The sequence below is a fragment of the Aquarana catesbeiana genome, linkage group LG08 (assembly GCF_042186555.1).
Source record: "Aquarana catesbeiana isolate 2022-GZ linkage group LG08, ASM4218655v1, whole genome shotgun sequence".
Taxonomy (NCBI): Eukaryota; Metazoa; Chordata; class Amphibia; order Anura; family Ranidae; genus Aquarana; species Aquarana catesbeiana.
Window position 1 is genome coordinate 182,035,490 of NC_133331.1, and position 22,645 is coordinate 182,058,134.

Consider the following 22,645-nt stretch of genomic DNA (forward strand, 5'->3'; position numbering starts at 1 on the left):
TTTTGATGGTGGCAATATTATGGGGCAGTTTTGATGGGGCAATTCTGATGGGGCAGTTTTGATGGCAAAATTATGGGGGCAGTTTTGATAGGGGCCCTTTTAGCAATCCAGCTATTCAGCATTCCCACGCATTTTCCCCAGGAAATGCATTTTCTAGTTTTATTTCTTTATTTCTTTAATATTCCATATGTTTTTTGGCTCTGCGTAACTTCTGCATACTTTTTGCTATTAAAACCATTCAACTATTAAAATGTTTGTCTCTTTCAGCTGATGGTGGGACTTTTTCAACTTTTTTTCTACTATTTATACTTTTTAAAATATTAAGCTTTTTAACACTTTTTTTAACATTGAAGTCAGTGGGAGCATGCTTCAGATCCTTAAAATCTACTTCCGCTCCCAAAAGTTTCAGCTCCTTCATACTTTATTCTACAGACGCCAAACAAACTTTAAAATGTTCACAAAATATTCAGCTATCTGGCTATATCTTTTCAGATTGATATCTTTTACAGTTTTTGTGAAAAAGCTTTTTGTTTAGTGGTCATTTCAGGAAATTTTAGCCATTAAATAGAGTGTACTGTGTTGCTTTTGTTGCCATGGTTACCAAAGCTTCTGTTATACACAGGGGGGAGGTGGCTGGAGCATCTCAGCTCTGATTACAGAGCCCGGGGGAGGGGACAGACACACCATGTACTGATTTATAATAGAGGAATATGATGGGGCAGTTTTGATGGGGCAATTCTGATGGGGCAGTTTTGATGGTGGCAATATGATGGGGCAGTTTTGATGGGACAATTCTGATGGGGCAGTTTTGATGGTGGCAATATGATGGGGCAGTTTTGATAGGGTAATTCTGATGGGGCAGTTTTGATGGGGCAATTCTGATGGGGCAGTTTTGATGGTGGCAATATGATGGGGCAGTTTTGATGGGGACAGTTTTGATGAGGCAATTCTGATGGAGCAGTTTTGAGGGCAATATGATGGGGGCAGTTTTGATGGTGGCCGTTTTTGCAATTCAGCTATTCAGCATTCCCACGCATTTTCCCCAGGAAATGCATTTTTTATTTTTAATTTTATTATTATTCTGTACATTTTTTGGCTCTGCGTAACTTCTGCATACTTTCAGCTATTAAAACCATTCAACTTTTAAAATGTTCAGCTCTTTCAGCTAATGATGTGTCTTCTTCAACTTTTTGTCTACTATTTATACTTTTAAAATATCAAGCTTTTTAACACTTATTTTAACATTGAAGTGAATGAGAGCATGCTTCAAATCCTTAAAATCTTCTTCCGCTCCAAAAAGTTTCAGCTCCTTCATACTTTTACCTACAGACGCCAAACAAACTTTAACATGTTCACAAAATATTCCGCCATCAGGCTATATCTTTTCAGTTTGATATCTTTTACAGTTTTTGTGAAAAAGCTGTTTAAGTTTAGTGATCATTTCAGGAAATTTTATTGATTAGAGTGTGTATTGGGCTGCTTAGAGTGGATGATGTCATAGCTAGAGCACAGAGCCTTAAAAAAATTATATTAGTTCCTTCTCTATAAATTGCTCTCACGCCCAGAAGATCTACTTGTCATACACAATTTATACATCAAAACGTAGGTATTTTTGTCTAGTTTCAGGCAATGTGCTCAGTTTTGTGATACACCTTTTACTTTTGGCTGGTTGAGTTTCCACATGACAAGAGTTCTACACTTTCTTCCATTGACTGTCCTATAAAATTCTTCACATTTCCCAGCAAAACGCACAGCCAACCTCTTTTATAAATCACTGACATGCCCACATTTTTAAGTTTATCAGCATAAATTTTATACTGATACGTTCACAAAGGCCCTGTGTCTCTAACGGTGAAGTTGGTGTTTCCATAGCATGTACTGTTGTGGATTTATTAAGGCTTGTTTGAAAGGTTCTCTCACACTGTCTCTCACTCATTAGGTGTGGGGATTAATAATCAAAACGTTTTTCAAAAAACCTTAAAATATTCCACATCTTTCATACATTAGTGGTGTTGTTAAACTTTTTAAATGGAATTCATGTTTATTTTAAAACCATTCCCACTTTTCCAACTAATCTCACTTCTTCAACTTTTTCTTATGGATTTAAGCTATTCATCTAGTTAGCTTTAGCAATTCAGCTATTCAGCATTCCCACTCATTTACTCCATGAAATTATTTTTCTAGTTTAGATGAAGCCTTTGGTCTGGGCTAGCACCTGATGAGGCCATTCCACCCCGGAGAGGAGGATTTTTAACTACCGGCTGGCCAGAGTGAGAAGAGTTGTGGAGAATGCCTTCAGGATAATGGCCAGCCGGTTCCGTCTGTTTCAGACAGCCATCCACATGGCGGACTACAAACTTAATCACATTGTCCTAGCGTGCTGCATCCTGCACAATTATTTACACAAACATTCAAGCAATTATCTTTCATATGTTGTGCCTGAGGCCGGACTTACAGAGAATCCTCTGACGGGCCTGGATACTGGCTGTACTGTTTTGGCCCCCCAAAGCGCCCGTCAAGTTTGGGATAAATATGTTAATTTATTTACGGGTGGGGGGCCATTGCAATGCCAGACAATCTCTAATTTTTCATAATAAAAAATAATGATCAGATAAAATCTAGAAATGTATTTATTGCTTGCCTTTCTTTTTGGCTGTCTCCTAGGTTCTCCTAGTGTACTTGTAGTGCCAAGTGTATTTTCCTTTAGTAAATAGCATTAAAAGAAGAAGCCACACATTTTGTTGATTAAAACATAATTTTTAATCTGTGCACATTCACATGTGCGTTTAGGAATTTTTTTATTTTTAAAATATATATATATTTTTTAAAACAATATTTTTTTTGTTTTTAAATTTATTTTTTTTTGTTTTTTTTTTTACAAACAGACATCATTGGTTTTTATTTATTTATATTATTATGTTTTTTACAAACAGGCCTCTATTTTTTTTTAAATTATAAACAGGCCTAATTTTTTCTTATTATAAACAGGCCTCATTTTTTTTTTATTATAAACAGACCTTTTTTTATTATAAACAGAGGCCTGTATTTACCTGTATTACAAACAGGCCTCTGTTTTTTTTTTGTTTGTTTTAACAAACAGGCCTAAATTGTTAAAAGTCAAAGCACAGAATGGGGTCAGCAAAAAAGGAAATGAACAACATGATCAATTTTTTTTGGGAAAAAGGGATTAGATTCTTCCCAAAACATTGATCATGTTCTTCATTTCCCGCTGCATATTGTCCAGCCGATTACGCATTATGTTGAGGCTAGTGCGCATGGCATCAATATCCCCATTCCAGGCCATGATCTGCCCAATTAATCTTTGGGCACTGTCTGTGGTAAATGGTTGCCCTTCTTCCACAACCAGCACATCACCTAAAAATGAGGAAAAAAATGTCTTTAGAAATATGCAGGCATACACAGATTAGCAGAAGCTGGGGTGTCAGACACTCACCTGGTGGGGTGCACATGTCACCTACTTCCTCCACCTCTCCTTCTTCAATATCCTCGGGGGGGCGCTGGTGCTTGGAACTGGTTCCACCGCTTCCCCTTCCACAACAAGAACATCACCTAAAATTGATGAAAAAAGATGTTTTTAGAAATATGCAGGCATATGTAGATTACCAGAAGCTGGAGTGTCAGACACTCACCTGGTGGGGTGCCTATGCCACACACTTCCTCCACCGCTCCTTCCTCCACATCCTCGGTGGGGCTTAGGCTGATTTCCCAATCCGGCGGGCGAGGTCGGGGGTCCCTGGGATTAGGTTGTCTGAGTCTTTTCTCCCCTATTAGAATGAAACAAAAGGTATACTTAGCTCACAGATATTTGAGTCCAGGAATAGGAATATGAAACATTGTATTGAAGTGGTGTATAATTGTCTGTTTGGGCAGAGATCCAAGTTGAAAACATGATTAAAATTCCCTTTGAAACAAGCCAGAATACTTACCTTTTTTGTCCACATTTCACAGATAGAGACACCACAACAAGAATCCACTGGAGCACCTGTGTGGGTTACCCTAAAAAATGTATTCTGGTGTCCCACACTAGTGCTCCTGAGTCCAGATGTGTAAACAGCTGCTGAGTGTCCTCTCCTTACATTCCACTGAATGAAATTTGCTATTCATTCTAGTTTCAAAGACATCTAGACAACAATGTCCTAAACTTATTTTAATAAGACAAATTTCCAAGACCAAAATGTTGTTTAAATCCTGTATCAACTAAATACATCATATATACTTGCTAACGATGTTTCCTATGAACAATGTTTCCAGCGAACGAATAAGGATTAAAACTGTACAGTAAAGAAAAGCACATGTAAGTTAATAATCAGAATAGGAAATACTAGGCAAAAAAGTACTTACTTTTTTTAAGAACTTTCTTAATTCGTCTGTGCTGATCCGGCTCCCTCAATTTAAGGTCGGACCATAATTTCCTCAGCTGGTCTTTAGAGTGTCGTACCCCAAAATTATGATGCAGGGTCTTCACCACTTTGGACATTATTTTTGCCTTTCGTAAATTAGGCTGGGCGTACGGTCCATGCTTCCCATCGTAATCTTTTCTCTGCAAAATTGCTACCATCTCCACCATCTCTTCAAAGGCCATATTGGAGGCCTTAAATCTCCCTTCCCGGATCGGGACATTTCGGGCTCCCGGCTTTCCCCGTTACTGGAGTAATTGGTACACACCTGCTGTGTCTCCGCCATTGTTAATCCAACTGCGCACAGTAGAGAGAAGGGGCGGAGAATATTTGTCAAAAAGAACGTCAGGGGCGGGTGATGCGGGCTGAGTTTCACCCATGCGCAGTGTATATAAAGCTAACCCACATGTGCCGTACGTACGTTCTGTGCGCAGAGCAAAGTGAAGTTTGCGGAGTGAAGTTACATTTTCTTTACTTTGTAGCGGCCTATACTGCTTTTAAAGAGTGATACTTATGTTTGGGATAAGATTATGTGAGTTTAGGCTGACATTAGTGTTTTTGTCTTGTGTATTGTCTTACAGCTAAAATGAATACCAAGTTTAAGGACCCTGAATTTCTGATACCATTTATTGAGAAGTACAGGGAGATGAGGAATCTGTGGGAGGTCAAACACCCTCAATTTTACATTAAACCAGTAAGGAAATCAACACTAGAGAGACTTCTGGCATTTGTGCAGACTTTCATCCCAAAAGCAACCATGGAGATTTTGAAAAAGAAAATTGGGATCTTGCAAAATATGTATAGGAGGGAGCATAACAAGATCCAGACTTCCCTGAGATCAGGAGCATCAGCAGATGATGTGTATGTACCCAGGCTGTGGTACTTCGATAAACTACATTTTCTTGATGACCAGACTGAAGCCAGGGAATCACTTTCGACCCTTCCCTCCACCCTTCCCTGCACCCTTCCCTCCACCCCAGCGGAGGCTGATGAGGACCAACCTGGGACTTCCATCCTGGAAGAACCGGATGCGACCATCTGGAGCCAGGTATATTATTTTTAGACATATTTAGTGTCCTAATATTAATGATGTTAACTAGATGTTCTAATTGATTACCTATTAAGGATTTTATCCAAATGATGTCTACATATCAATTGACAGTATTGGCCAAAAATGTTTGTCACCAGCTTGAAAAAATGCTGGTGTCAGAATGATACTCTTTTATATGTAAATTGTGTGTGATTGATGAACCAAAAACTAAACCTATGTCCCTTTTTTATACACAGGATGAGCTCAGCCAGGAGGAAGGTGTGGAAAGTGGCAGGCAGGAGGTGGCCTGGCCCAGTGACAGCCAGGAGGAGGCAGGGGTTAGTGTCAGCCAGAGGGTGGCCGGGCCCAGTAGGAGCCTCACACAATCGCAGGTGCCTACCTTCTGCCTTCATACTAAAAGGCCCAGAAAGGGGACGGTGACAGAGGAGGCATCAATGCGCCTCATGAGAGAAGCTACAAATTTCCTCAACAGTCCTTCCGAAGCTGAAGAGGCCTATGGCTCCTATATAGCCAGCAGGTTGCTCGAAATAGAGAAGGGTCAACGCCTCCTGTGTGAAAAACTTTTTTCTGATGTCCTTCACAAGGGGCTTAAGTGCGAGTTAACTGTTAACACCCAAACAAATAAGCAAGCCCCTCCTCCTCCTCCTCCTGCCACAAGTCAACCACCAGAGCCACAGCCTCCAAGGAAGGCTGCAGGGCAGCGTGGAGGGAAGGCTGCAGGGAAGGGTGCAGGGAAGGGTGGAGGGAAGGCTGCAATGAAGAGAAGAAAGTGATGACCTGGCTTCAGTCTGGTCTGACAGGAGACGCAGGCTGGTGTAATACCACAGCCTGGGGACATATATGTCATCTGCTGCTGGTCTTGATCTCTGGGATTCCTGGACCAGATTGTACTCCCTATTTAGGGATGAGCCGAACACCCCCTTGTTCGGTTCGCACCAGAACATGCGAACAGGCAAAAAATGTGTTTGAACACGCGAACACCGTTAAAGTCTATGGGATTCGAACATGAATAATCAAAAGTGGTAATTTTAAAGCCTTATAAGCATGGTATTGTCATAAAAAGTGTTTGGGGACCTGGGTCCTGCCCCAGGGGACATGTATCAATGCAAAAAAAGTTTTAAAAACGGCCGTTTTTTCGGGAGCAGTGATTTTAATAATGCTTAAAGTGAAACAATAAAAGTGTAATATTCCTTTAAATGTTGTAGTGGCGCATGTTTCCCATGTTTAGAACTGTCTGACAGCAAAATGACATTTCTAAAGGAATAAAAGTTATTTAAAACTACTCGCGGCTATAATGAATTGTTGGTCCGGCAATACACATAAGAGTTAATTGATAAAAACGGCATGGGATTCCCCCACAGGGGAACCCTGAACCAAAATTAAGAAAAAAAAATGCACGGGGGTCCCCCGAAATTCCATATCAGGCCCTTCAGGTCTGGTATGGATATTAAGGGGAACCCTGCACCAAAATTTAAAAAAAAAATGGCGTGGTGGTCCCCCTCAAAATCTATAGCAGACCCTTCAGGTCTGCTATGAATTTTAAGGGGAACCCCGCACCAAAAAAAAAAAAAAAATGGCGTTGAGGTCACCTTAAAAATCCATACCAGACCCTTATCCGAGCACGCAACCTTGCAGGCCACAGGAAATGAGGGGGGGATAGAGCGCCCCCCATGAACCATACCAGGCCACATACCCTCAACATTGGGAGGGTGCTTTGGGGTAGCCCCCCAAAGCACCTTATCGGAATCTGGAAGCCACCTTTAACAAGGGGATCCCCAGATCCCGCCCCCCGTGTGAAATGGTAATGGGGTACAAAAGTACCCCTACATTTCACAAAAAAGTGTCAAGAATGTTAAAAATGGCAAAAGACAGTTTTTGACAATTCTTTTATTTAAAGTCTTCTTCTTTCCATCTTCTTCAGGTCTTCTTCCTTCTTCCTTCCTTCTTCCTCGGATAAGGGCCTGGTATGGATTTTTTGGGGGACCCCCCGCCATTTTTAAAAAAATTTTGGCGCGGGGTTCCCCTTAATGTCTGGTATGGATTTTTGACCTGAAGGGCCTGGTATGGAATTTAGGGGGAACCCCACGCCATTTTTTTAAATTTTGGTTCTTGGTTCCCCTGTGGGGAAATTCCATGCCGTTTTTATCAATGAACTTTTATGTGTATTGTCGGACCGACAATTCATTAATAGCCGCAAGTAGTTTTAATTGACTTTTTTTCCTTTGAAATGTCATTTTGCTGTCAGACTTTCTAAACAGGGGAAACATACGCACCTTTAAAGACATACTATAGATACCCCCAGGTACGACATTTAAAGGTATATTGCACTTTTATTGCTTCACTTTAAGCATTATTAAAATCACTGCTCCCGAACAAACGGCAATTTTTAAAACTTCTTTTTGCATTGATACATGTCCCCTGGGGCAGGACCCAGGTCCCCAAATACTTTTTATGACAATACCATGCATATAAGCCTTTAAAATTAGCACTTTTGATTTTTCCCATAGACTTTTAAAGGGTGTTCCGCGGCTTTCGAATTTGCCGTGAACACCCCAAATTGTTCGTTGTTCGGCAAACTGGCGAACAGCCGATGACCGACTCGAACTCGAAGCTCATCCCTATCCCTATTATATGGACTCCTCAAGATCCCAATTTTATTTTCCACAGACTTGATGTGTGCCCTGGGGCCAAAAGGCTTCACAAATGCCAAAAGTATCTCAAGCGTTGACTTCATCTTTATTTTGTTAACCAGGATAAATGGATATTTTGCCATATGTGTTTTTATTAAAATACATTTTTAAAAGACAATGTCAAATTAACAAAGGACAACAACCTCCTTGAGGTTCCAAAAAAAGAAATATCTAATGTTCTTGTGGTAACTTTACACCAAAAAAAAAGAAAGGTTCTTGTGGTAACTTTACAACAATATATATATGGAGATCACTATAAAATAATTTTGTAACAATCCTAAAGAAAGATCTTGATGAAATAAAAAATAATAAAAGATAACTCCAAAAAACAAATGTGTAAACATTAGTATGGAGATCGGGCTTTTAAAAAAATACAATATCATTTATGAGATCAAAGAGAAATAATCCAGAAATCAGTTTGTGAGAACTCTGTGTGAATATGAGCAGCAAAACAACTTCGTTCTTCTAGCATTATAAAGAAGACAATTAATGCGCTGCATTCAAGGATCACATAATTTGCAGTGTGAGGAATGTGCTAGCTACAATACGAACACTAGTTTTACCAGACCGAGTGCTTCCGTGTTGTACTTGCTTCTGAGCATGCGTCATTTTTTTGTCCGTCGGACTAGCATACAGACGAGCAGATTTCTTGATAGGAACTGGGTCCGGCAGAGTTACGGCAGAAAGATTTGAAGCATGTTCCAAATCTAAAGTCCATCAGACTTTTGACAGAAAAAGTCTGCTGAAGGTCCAATGAAGCCCACACACGGTCAGATTGTCCGCCGGATTCGGTCCGTCAGACCAGTCCGGTCGAAATGTCCGCTCGTGTGTACACGGCATAAGTGTTATTTTGGTGTACATGGCTGTGGCTGAGAGAAAATTACCATGTTTAAATGGCATTACCAACTTTTTTAAGGAGTCCTGGGTTTTTGTTTATTTTTTTAATAACACATAAGGATTGTCTCTCAGCCACAGCCATTTACCTCAGAATGTAACTAAATGACTTGTAAGCAATATTGCTAAGGTGATCACCATCCACACCATATGAAGGATACATCTCAAACAATATTAAGTAGATATGAAATTTTGGTGGACATATAGAGACAAACAGTAAAACTAGCCTGAAATTGAAAAAAAAATTATTTAAACATAGGTAAAAGACAAAAAAGCAAGAAATGCTGCAGAGGCATAAAATATGTCTATTTTTAAGTTCACATAGATGTAATGATCTAAAAAAAATCTACATGTAAATGCTGCTGGACATGTTATTGATTTTGATGTGACTCCATGATCAACTCACCATTTTGCTCTAAATGAGATGGATGAGTGAGAGGCTCCTTTTGTAGGTGTGGGGACACTGGATGTGCTTAAATACATTGAATTGCTCCCGTAAAGACTTGTTCATGTATTGCCGATCCCTTGCATCACAGGGCCTTTGATATTGCAACAAGTGCCTATATATGCCCTTTGATCTTTTGGAAATTGCACAAGATTGAAAAAGGTGGCCCTCCATTTCTCCATGTTGATACTCCCCCAATGGGATGGAGACATTTCACTTGATATGGATTCTAGTTATTATTGTCCTTTAGTGATTTTAAAAATAAGCGATTTAGATTTCATTGGATTTGGATTACAAGTACATGTACTCCTGAGGCAGATCATTCAAAACGAGTCCAGTTTACATGTGGATTTTTCTTGAATCGTTACAGCTGTGTGAACTGAAAAAATACATACTTTATGCCTCTGCAGCACTTCTCGCTTTTTCTTTTACCTATATTTAGATAAAATGTTTCAATTTTATGCTAGTGTTACTGTTTGTCTCCATATGCCCACGAAAAGTCCATGGCTACCTAATATTGTATGAGATGTATACTGTTGTACACAGATGTAGACATAAAGCACAAAGTTCCTGGCTACTATATAAAGGGTCCAATATAATTTGTGACAGTGCTAGGCCATGCCACTGTGTAAGGATAGGCAGAAAACACACAGGATTCACACCAAGGAAGGGTGCAAAGCTCCAGAGTATTGCGTCTGAGTGGAGAAGATAGATTTTCAATCTTCTCTGGGTTTGGTAATCCTGGATCGGGATCTGGAGCTTTAAGGCTTCTTATGCCCTGTACACACGATCGGTTTTCCCGTCAGAATAAACTCTAAAGGTTTTTCCGAAGGAGTTCCAACGGAATTCCACTCAAGCTGTCTTGCATACACACGGTCATGCCAAATTCCGACCGTCCAGAACACGGTGACGTACAACATGTATGAAGGGTCTAGAAAATGGAATTTCGGGGGCGCATGCGCGAAGCTTTACATGGCGGACGTCTCTCTGTGAAGCTCCGCACTCCCCGCCGCATATTCGGGACCGTAAAGCACCGCTGAACCAGCGATCCAGCTCCCGTTTTCCAGGGATCACCTCCCCGCACACCAGTGCCTCCTCCGGTATGGTACTTACGGGTCATCATGGCAAGACAAAGCCAAAACCCATAAAAGAAGCGCTGGCCCGCGCTTCTTCCAAGATGGCGGCGAAGGTCCGAGCCCTAGCTGAACAAGCAGCGTCCTCTCTAGCACACTCAGAAGCGCTTGACAGTGAAGATGAGACGGACATACAATCTAACCCAGGCGGCTCTCCCTCCTTACCGCAAGCAGGTATGTCTCAGACTGCTTTCATAAGGCTGATGGAAACCATGCTCCATAAGGCACTAAAGACAACCTCAGACCAGATTACTAACAGCCTGACACGAGAGATTCGTGAAATAGGCCAACGCACAGCAGACCTTGAAACCAGGGTTGATGATATGGAACTCACATTACAGGAACAGGCCCAGGAACAAATTGCCCTTCGTGAAGAAAACGCTATGCTGTTATCACGTCTGGAAGATGCTGAAAATCGCTCTCGCGGGTCCAATTTGCGCCTCCGGGGCATACCGGAGGCGATAGACGATTTACAATCATTTACCACAGCTTTATTTCAAGAGCTCGCCCCCTCTATACCCATCGAACGCCTTGAGTTTGACAGAATACACAGGGCACTAACCCGCCGTCAAACAGATGGACCACCACGGGATATTATTGTTAAGCTGCACTTTTTCCGCACGAAGGAACAACTAGTAGCAGCAGCGCGGAACAAGAACTCCCTTCAGTTCCAGAATCACGATTACCAACTGTTCACTGACCTGGCGCCTCTTACTATTGCTAAACAGCGTGCTATGAAGCCACAGCTGCAAATATTACAACAACACCAACTTAAATACACATGGAGATTCCCATTTGCCTTACAGTTTTCCTACCAAGGGCAGCAACATACCTGCACCACCCCTGAGTCGCTGCAACGCCTACTTGAATCTCTTCACCTGTCGCCCCAGACACACCAATCTGAAACGTCTCTGCCTCGCACACCAGCCAGAGCTGCCTCCCAACCATACCACATGACCCCGAAGAGGAGTAATCCAGATCCGCAGTCTATCCGGAGAGGAACCCCAGCACGATCATCTGGAAACTATCACCCCAGCCCGAAATCTCAAGCCCTCCGCTGACAGCCAGGAAGATAACTCTCTTCCCCCCCCTTTTTTTTTTTCTCACCCTTTGTCTCTTCCAGCGTATAGTTCCCTCGGTTGCACATATCATGACTGTCTCTGCACAGAATACACTCGCGACCGGGAGCTCCTAGACGACATCGGTGGGCTCAGGAACTAACACAGCGCCCTGCAAGCCTTCTTTACAGGGCGCTCAGGCTCTTTAAGGCCTGCTCAGGTTCAGTCACTTCACTGTTTTCAAAAGTTTTCCTTATTTTTTTTTTCTTTCCTTTTTATGTTAAGTTGAATTGTATACCTTTAATGCTGCATTATTAATAGCCTTTATAAATAATTCACATGCTGTATGGGTACCCATATGATTAAACTAGCCTACACACTGTATGCCAGATTAATCCCACTATCTCACCATTCCCACTCCAATAGTAGTCATAATCCCACGAGACTATACTCTGAAAGCAACTTATGTTAGATTCAAACCTCTGGATTATGTTCTATATCCCTATTCCTTATCTTCTCCCACCCCCCTCCCCCCTTCCTTCCCTCCCCCCTTCCCCCTTCCTCCATCCCCACCTTCCTCTCCCCGCTCCTCCCCGGTTCTCACCCTTACCCACATCTCATTTCCCTCTCCTCCCCTCCCACTACCCCTTCCCCTGTTCCTGCATAAATCTTCTTATGGCTGTATAATCTTGTCTCCTGGGAATGGCGCTTTAGTAACATAAGTATATATACCATTCAATTACTTATCGCCACTCCCCCCCCCTTTTTTTTTTTGTTTTTTGTCCTTTATACATTTTCTGTGTTGGATTAATACTATAGTGTAAGATGCAGTATTGAAGATTTTGACGCTAAACCGATCTTATTATCCCTGAGTGCGGCGGGGAGCAGTCACTGAGCTCCCCCTCTATGGTACACCCTCTCTCTGATTGGCTTTCTGATTGCAGAGTTGGTGCACTTACTGGTCGGGCGTCACTGACCTATTGCCTCCCCATTGGGAGGAGACTTCAGTGGCATGCCCTACACCCTATACACTCCTTTCTCTTTCCCTCTCTCTTTCTTATTTCACACTTTTCCCTTTCTCTTTTGTCGGCCGGCCCGCATGGGCTCTGTATCCCAGGCTAATAGTCCCTCACACACCTAACCATGGCACCGCTTAATATACTTACCCTAAATGTTAAAGTGCTGAACTCTCCACATAAGCGTGTCAAAGCCTTTCAAACTTTCACTTCCCTAAAAGCCAACATAGTAGCTCTTCAAGAAACCCACTTTTCTAAGCGCCACACCCCCAACTTTTTTAGCTCTAAATATCCGCAAGTCTTTATCGCCTCAGCAGATACGAAACATCGAGGGGTCCTGTTAGCCATTCACCACACCACGCCATTTACACCCTTAACTGAGATAAGAGACCCTGAGGGCCGTTACTTGCTTCTTGTCGGTCTGTTACAGCATGTTACAACGACCCTTGTTTCCTATTATGCCCCTAATTCAAACCCAAACCCCTTTTTTTCACATTTATTACAGGTTGTGAAAACCCATTGTAAGGGAACTCTGTTTCTATGTGGTGATTCCAACTCTGTACTACAGCCACACATGGATAAATCTCCCTATGCTCCCGAACATCATACCCCCTCTATTCAATTCCGTAAACAAATACTTAAGACCTCTCTCTTAGACACCTGGAGAGAATCCAACCCCACTAAAAGAAATTTCACATTTTACTCACACCCCCATAAATCCTTCTCCAGAATCGACCACATTTTTATTTCCATAGCATCCGCTCCACTCCTCCTCCATTCACATATCCACCCAATCACATGGACAGACCATTGTGCTGTTATCACAACTGTATCCTCCTTAATACCACAGGCTACTCACAGGTCGTGGTCCATGAATGACTCTCTTCTAACCAACCAATCATATTGTCTAGATATCCAGATAGCCCTTAAAGATTACCTAACACATAATTCCACTCCCGATATATCCCCTATACTGCTCTGGGAAGCTCATAAGCCCGTTATACGAGGCACATGCATTTCAGTTGCGTCACATCTAAATAGAGACAGAATTCTCCGATTACACCAACTTGAAACAGAATACCACAATCACTTCCTACAATTCCAAACTAGCCCGACCGAAGCTCATAAAATAATACTAGAAAAGACTAAACTTGAACTAGACCTACTCCTGGCTGAAGCGGCTGATAAGGCTATCCGCAGATCTAATCATACGATTTATACTAAAGCAAACAAACCAGACACATTCCTGGCCTTATGCCTTCGTAGACCAGACCGTGTCCGTGTCCCTATCAGACTCAGACTGACTAAAGATAACGTAACTAGTAACCCGGTTAAAATTCTCTCCGAGTTTCGTAAACAATTAGCAAATTTGTACGAGCCCAAATCAGCGTTTTCGCTGAATCAGGCAGAAAAACTCTTCTGTAATCTTCCAATTCCTTCTTTATCCAATGCTAGTCGTGAACTGATGGAGAACACGATCACTATGGAGGAAGTCTTGTCAGCCATCAAGTCACTTAAACCCCATAAACGCCCAGGCCCGGACGGCCTTCCGAGCCTTTATTATAAAAAATTTGCAACTGAATTAGCCCCCCTTCTTACCAACACTTTTAACGCTATACTTAAACAGCACTCCTTCGGCAGAGACACATTGACAGCACTTATATCGATGATCCCGAAACCGAACATGGATGCCACCTTATGGTCCAACTATAGGCCAATTTCATTATTAGATGTGGACATCAAGATCCTAGCCAAAATTTTAGCCCTACGCCTTAATCCCATCATAGGGGGACTGATCCATAAAGACCAAGTAGGTTTCATACCTAAACGGCAAGCTAGTGATAACATTCGACGAGTAATCCTCCTACAACACTTAGCCCGCTCCCGTAAAATCCCGATGCATCTCCTATCCCTAGATATCCGGAAAGCTTTTGACACAGTCTCTTGGCCCTATTTATTTTTTATTCTTCAACGTTGGGGCTTCGGCCCACATTTCCTGGGGTGGATTAACGCACTATACAATCAACCACAGGCGTATGTACATTATTCAGGTTTCCGTTCAGACCCCTTTCCAATTCTGCGAGGAACCAGGCAGGGCTGTCCTTTATCCCCCATATTGTTTGCACTCGCAATCGAACCCTTAGCTGCCCTGATAAGGAATAACCCTGATATCTGAGGCCTGGAGATTGCTTCAACCTCACACAAGCTGTGTCTCTTTGCTGATGATGCTCTCATGTTCATCACATCTCCCCATACTACCCTCCCAATTCTACTGCACACCCTGGATAGGTTTGCTCGGGTCTCGGGACTAGAAATCAACCAAACCAAATCAAGGGCTCGCAATGTGTCTTTGCCTCAAGCGGATTTAGACACGCTACGCCAAAATTTCCCTTTCCACTGGTCCACCACATCTATTCCCTACTTAGGGATTAAACTGACGAGCGATCCATCCCACTTATTCCAAAACAATTATCTCCCACTGCTAACCCAATTAACGTCACTTCTTAATCTTTGGGTTCCCTTATGTGTCTCCTGGATCGGTCGCATTGCAGCTGTTAAAATGTCTTTACTACCGAAACTTTTATATTTATATAGAGTACTCCCAGTCACGATCCCTCCTTATTATCATAGGGTCATACAAAATAAAGTCTTTAAACACATCTGGGGTCCCACAAGGCCCAGAGTGGCAAGATCCGTTCTTCTCCGCAACAAGCTCAATGGAGGCCTTGGTATTCCAAATTTTTTACATTATTATCATGCTGCAAGGCTGGCTCAGACTACTCTCTATCACTCAAAACATGAAATACCACTCTGGGTAAGCCTTGAAGCCATTGACTCATTTCCGATTACTATAACAAATTTGCTATGGCTTTCCCCAACATCACGAGGCCCCATAACCAACCCACTCACACTACACACACTCAAACTCTGGGATAAATTGAAGATACCCTTCAAACTGATCTATCAACACACCCCTCTCTTGTCTTTCCTAGGTCACCCTCAATTCTATCCAGCCTACACTGAACCAACATCATTTCAGTCCTGGGTGCAGGCGGGCCTGACTCGCATATGTGACCTAGTCAACAGTGATACCATTAAATCATTCGCCAGTATCCAAGCACAAACGCAACTTCCCAGTAGAGAATGTTTCCGTTATCTCCAAATTGCTCACTTTGTCCAAACAACAACAAAATCTCTCTCTGGGCTTGATACTTTGACAGAGTATGAGACCGTGTGCGATTCGGACCTGCACGCCCCAGGAATTATCTCCCGACTCTACACTCATCTCACTACACCACCCTCGAGCCCCCCCACTTATGCGCAGCGATGGTTAAAAGACCTAGACATTAATATTGAAGCGGAGGACTATCTGGACCAACACAAAAAACTCATCCCAAAACGTTATTGCCTCAGAGGCAAACTATAAAGTGTTGATGCGGTGGTATCTAGTCCCGGCCAGAATTGCTAAATTTTCACCTGAATCTTCCCCAAACTGTTATAGGGGATGCGGTGACAGAGGCACACACTTGCACATCTGGTGGATATGCCCACTGGTGCAGCGCTTTTGGGAAACTGTATTCCAAATGGCATCTACTCTCCACCAAGTCACCCTAAAACCCAACCCAGCGATAGCTCTGCTCAACCTCATTCCACAAGATTACACGAGAGCTCAACTTCGCCTCCTTCTCCAACTATTCACTGCAGCTAAGCAAACGATAGCTAAGGCGTGGAAAACACCCACGCTCAGTATAGCTGAAATGAAAAATAGGATCACCCAAGCAATAGTGCATAGCAAGACTGAAGCGAAAATTCTAGATAAAGTCCCTCAGCACGCCAAAATCTGGCAACCATGGATTGAGCACTTCCTGCCAGCTGGTGTTGACGAACACCTATTGGGATTCTGAATCGGTTCCTACTTAAACCTGGGATTCCGACACCACACCTCTGCCCATGCGGCCTGGCCGACCCACGTCCCCTCATACTCCTCTTCTTCCAATCTGGTCTTACCCCCCCTTTCTTCTTTCTCTCTTCTTTCTTCTTTTATTAATACCTATTGGTAGTGTACTCTGTCTTATATAAAGGTCCCGGCGGCCCTCATGTTGGTCTTCTTGGGAGATGGCCGGTACCTCCGTATGCTTATTTAAGGGACCCTGCTCCCTCTTACTTTTTGCAATCTTACCTAAATGGTTCCCTCCTGTTATCTGACTGAGTATTCATTTATTTGTATAATTCCCTATTATACACTTTGTTAATGATATACTGTATGACTGTGTTAAGCACTGTCTTATGCTAACTTGCTACCTTTACTGTAATGTGTGGAACAGTTGCTTGTTAATTACCAATAAAATATTTGAAAAGAAAATGGAATTTCAATAGCCAGTAGCCAATAGCTTCTGTCTCGTACTTGCTTCAGAGCATACGTCATTTTTGGTACGTCAGAACAGCATACAGACGATCGGTTTTCCCGATAGGAATTGGTTCCATCGGAAAAATTTAGAACATGTTCTCTTTCTAGGTCCGTCAGAATGTTTGACGTAAAAAGTTTGATGGGGCATACACACGATCGGAATATACAATGAAAGGCTCCTGTTGGACTTTTTCTGTCGGACATTCCGCTCATGTGTACACGGCAAAAGAGTCTTGGGTGGGATGAAGCCTTCAATCCTGTGTGCAGGTCTTGCTGGTGACAGTGTATGTGAAATTGCAGTGGTGCTTACTCATTATGAACAAGGAGCTGGCCATAGTTCAGGGCCCCATCAGAATTGAGTTGTATGCTTCAGTCAGGATGAAGGTGCGCTCCCATACGGAGAGAGGAGAGGTGCACCACTCAAGAGACTGCACTCCATGTTAGAAGGATTTTATGTTTATCAAACTGAGAAAATAGAGACGCTTATGCAAGTCTGAGAGACAGAGAAAGTCTGGGAGATTGTTAAAGCTTGGACAACATGGCAAGTCCAGGAGACTGAGGGAATCTGTAAGTCTCAGGGGAGTGAGAGTGCCCGAACTGTAAGGAGTATATACAGCAGGGAGCTGTAGCTAAATGTTGGGTGAGCCATAAGTAAGTTCAGCGAGTCAGGAGAGCTGGTGAGACAGTCTGAGGGACCAGTAACAAGAGCAGTGGTGCTGCTGAAGTAAAAGCCAGGTGGCTCAGTATTTTTGTCAACCTGTTTGGCCATGTTAAAATTAAATCCCTGTGTGGGCAACTGTGTTTGTAGACTTTTTTTTAGTTTATTAAAAAAAAGGGCTGTCAAGCCCTTAAACCACAAGTTTGGATTGGCATGACTCACTAAAAATATATCTGCCACTGATCTAAACATCCCCCATATCACAAATTGAATAATGCATTATTATTATTATATTTATTTCGACAAGTTGGATCATTCCCGCGAATCGATGTATGGGTACGTCAGCTCTTTTAAGAGCCATAGCAGGCACACGCATGGCACCGGAGGTGCATGCCGCTGCACGGCGGGGGAACCAATGTGCGTGGCCGGCAGCCACAATGTCTACCAGCCATTTGCGATTGCAGGCACAAGAGCCAGAATGGGGATCTGTGTATGTAAACACACAAATCCCAGTTCTGACAAGGGAGGAGAGACAGATCTGCTGTTCCTAGTGATTAGAAACAGTGATATGTCTCCTCCTGCAGTCAGTCTCATCCCCCACAGTTAGAAACACTCATGAGGGAACACATTTAACCCTGTGATCGCCCCCTAGTGTTAACCCCTTCCCTGCCAGTGACATTTATACAGTAATCAGTGGCTATTTTTAGCTCTGATCACTGTATAAATATCAGTGGTCCCAAAGAAAGGTCAAAAGTGTCCGATCTGTCCGACGCATTGTTGTAGTCCCACTAAAAATCACTGATCACCGCCAATACTAGTAAAAATAAATAAATAAATAAATAAAAATTCCATAAATCTATCCACTATTTGTAGACACTATAACTTTTGTGCAAACTGCGAAGATATAGGAAATATAGGAACCATATCTTTTTATGTATCCAGAGTTCCTCTTTTAAATATAAAACTGTATTTTTGATATTATACTTGTTTTTCAGTAAAATGTTTCTGAATTCTTTTGGTATTGCAACACATGTGGCTGACCAGTTGACATTAAATGTTCTGCCAATGACCTGACACAATTATCGGAATATGAGATAGGGAAAGATGTTGACATAGAAAGTCCCTGTCCAAAAGTCAACTTAACTTCTTTCCAAGTAATTATTCCTACAATTATTTCTCCCTTTCTGTCAAAACAACTTGTCATTTTGAAATATTTTGGGTTATGATGACCCCTAAAATTTAGTCTTTCTAGCCAAACTGTTAGCCAAGCCTGTGTTGAAATACTTAGTAAAATGCGTACTTGTGATGTGTAACTTTGGGCTTGTGCCCGCCATAAGATTACTGTATAACCATTCTCTATAAATATTGTAGCCGTATTATAATCACCACTCTCTCCTGACTTTAAGGAGAAGAGTCCTTCATATGTATGAAGCATATTCTGAAGTAAACATACCTGAGACGATTGCAGCTGGCGTTGATGTCTTTCATTTCAAAGCTATACTTAACATCTGGTGACCCTCGATTCGTGTGTTTTTGTCTGCATCTTCACCACCGGCTCTCCACTCTCTCCAGGACAGACAGCAACAAAGAGGCCTCAGGTGAGAAAACTTTTATTTTCTCATGATAAATACTGTCTTTCCTGTGCAGTGTGGAGGGGTCGGTTGGGGGGGTGCAGCCACAGAAGGTAACATGTTTCCTATTTTGATTTTGCCTGCATATTGTCTCTGTGTGGTTACTAAGAATGTTAAAGGTACCTATTATAATTTAAAGCATGCTAAGGAATGATCATTTTAAGCGCTTGTCTTTTTCTCCTTGTCTCCAGAAATTACAATATATATATATATTTTGTGAAGGGATGTATAAGTGCAGGTACCACAATATCTGAATAGTGAGTAGAAGTTGGTGGTGGTGTTGAATTTTTTTTTGTATAAACATTTGTGGTCCTAAGGCATATAGGTATTGCCTTCAGCGGATATCCACAAATGGGTGAATGATGTTTTTTGAACGTTTGTGGTCCTAAGGCGGATAGGTATTGCCTTCAGCGGATATCCACAAATGGGTGAATGACCTGCTGTGTGTTCTCTGGAATAGGGAGTCTAGATAGGGACTAGCCTATTGCCACTCAGAAAGGAGACGTCCTTCTGAGAGTAGAACGAGCGAGATATCTCAACTTATGTACTGGGCTGCTGGTACACAGCCATAAAGATAAGCGGTGGAGCTCTCGATCCTGGAGTTCCAAATTATTGTCATTTCTGAAGAGATTAATGAGAGATTGTGATAAATAATGGAAACTTGCTTGAAAAATAATCGTTTGCCTGTCATGAATACATTTGGGTTAACAAAAGATAGGGCAAAAAAGTTATTGAAAATAGCAAAAGCAACAGGGCTAAGTATTGCTAAATTACAACCAAGTGCTCCTATCATCAGAATGATGGTGAGTGGAGACCCAGATGCCCTGAAAAATCATGTGAAATGGTGTAAACTAACAAAAAAGGAGTATAAGAAGGACCCATCTAAATGGCCGCCAGAGGGGTCCCTTAATACACCTACAATTGATGCATTGTTTAATCTGCTTTTTAAAATGTTTTATTGTGGGGGGATTGAATGTTTAGCAGCCTGGGAAGAATTATCTAGGAAAGATATAAAACCACCCCCATTTAAAATTTGCTCAGAGAAAGCTGCTTTACAGGTAGAAGATGAGGATGAGATACCCAATGCTTGGGCTTCCCCTTATGATACGATAAGAAGGGAATTGTTAGAAGCGTCTGCACCAAGTTTACAGCAAGTGCAGACTGTAGGAGGGGAACCAGCTGATGGGGATAGAGGAGAGGCGTCTGGTTATCAGCAGACCACTCCAGCAATTATGATAGAAACTCCACAGTATAAACACATAGGTAAACTTGTTAATAAACAGTATTCCCCGCATTACCGTAGAGAACAATCATTCTATGATGTAGATAATACAATGACATTTGAAAAAGATGGGGAATTATGGCAGTATACTCCAGCAAGTGCAGATGCCTTAGCAAGATTTAATAGATTGAGTAAAACTGATACTAGTACTCCTCCTGCAAGGAGTTCTAGAGATCATGCCTCACCAGTATTAACTAGGCAACAGGTGAAGCGGATGGGATTACTACCCCAGCATACCCCAGAAGATAGACAAAGGGCAAAAGAGTATTTTAAAACCAAACTAGAACCGTTTGGACAAATGCCCTTAAGAGAGGTGGCTTTACCGGGGGAGGAAGATGACCAGGGTAATTACACCGCAAGAATAGCAAAAGTTTATGTCCCCTGGAAACCTAATGAAATTAGGGCAATTATTGCAGATTTGCCCAACTTAGAGAGCTGTCCATAAAAAGTTGATGTGGATAGAGAAAACACAACAGGCTACGTATATGGATATGTGGATCTTGATTGATTGTGCTGTGCCAGAAAAGTATGTGGATGTATGGAATGTGTTTGCAAGGAAAAAAGGTGCATGTGATCAAGGGATTATTAAAGTAGAAGATCCACCATGAGATCCAGTTGTGTATGAAGAAATAATTGATAGATTAAATGAGATTTTGAAAGATTGGGTAACAACCACTTTTGATAAAGCACAAGATATGCGTGCATTGATGGATGTTGTGCAAAAGAAAGGTGAGGATGTGTTAGATTACTGGAATAGATTCAAAGATTCTATTTAGAAGCATACTGATTGGATTCCAGATGATGAGAGTGATATGAAGCGAACAGAGTTGGTGAATGTATTGGTGGGTGGAATGTTGCCTGAAATTAGGGAAGAAATAAAGCTTCGTACGGTGGGATGGAGAAAGAAACCTGCCCCTGAATTAGTTGAGATTGCTCAAATAGCTTACGAAGTGATACAAAAAAGGAAAGATAAGGTAGAAAAGAAGGAGAAAACAAAGATGATGAATATACAACTGGCAGAGGTTAAAGAAAAATCCCCTGAACCTAAGGGGGTACCAGTATCTACAGTACAGGTAACACCTCAGGGTGTACCGGTAGCGCCCCCCCCCTTACACACCTTCGAGAGTAGTATATATCTCTAATTATGGGGCGCCACGGCAAAGACGTGGTAATTGGAGACAAAATGAGGGACAACGCATAAACCCTAGAATTCAGTCCCGATACCAACAAATCATCCCAAATAGAGTAAGATTTCCGACCCTACAGCCTCGTGCCTCCTCCACTTGCTACAAGTGTGGATTGAGTAGGCATATAGTCAGCGACTGTAGGGGGCGCTAGGATAAGGTTGAATGTGGTGACAATATAAATGACACATTTTATCAAGCTTTAGCTGTAATTGAAGTTGATTCTGTTGATGAGCCAATAGTTGAAATAAATGTAAACGGTATTGATTTGTGTTGTCTCATAGACACAGGGCTTCACGGTTCCTTTTAAATGTCTTTGACCCTAACTTACCACTTTCCAATGAAAGAATTTCTTCGGTTGGAGTAAGTAATAATATAATTTCAGCAAGGGTTATACAATCTGTACCGGTGACATTGGAAGGGCATCCAACAGAACACTCAATTGTATTGTCTCCGCATTCCCCCTGTAATTTATTAGGACGAGATTTACTTTCTAAGATGGGGTAACTATTGCTTTATCCCCAGATAAAACTGTTATTGACATACCGCATAGGTTAAAAGAGGAAGCAACTGATCTGTTGTTCATGCCTTTATTAGTAGCTGATATGGAGGGAAGAATTCCAGAAGAGGCCAAACAAAAAATTAACTCCTCCATATGGGTAACAGGAGTAAACACTCCTGGCCTTATGAAAGTTGCCCCTGTGCGGTTAAATAGAGACCCTACATTGCCACTACCTAGACTACCTCAATACCCCTTATCTCCTGAATCAGTTGAAG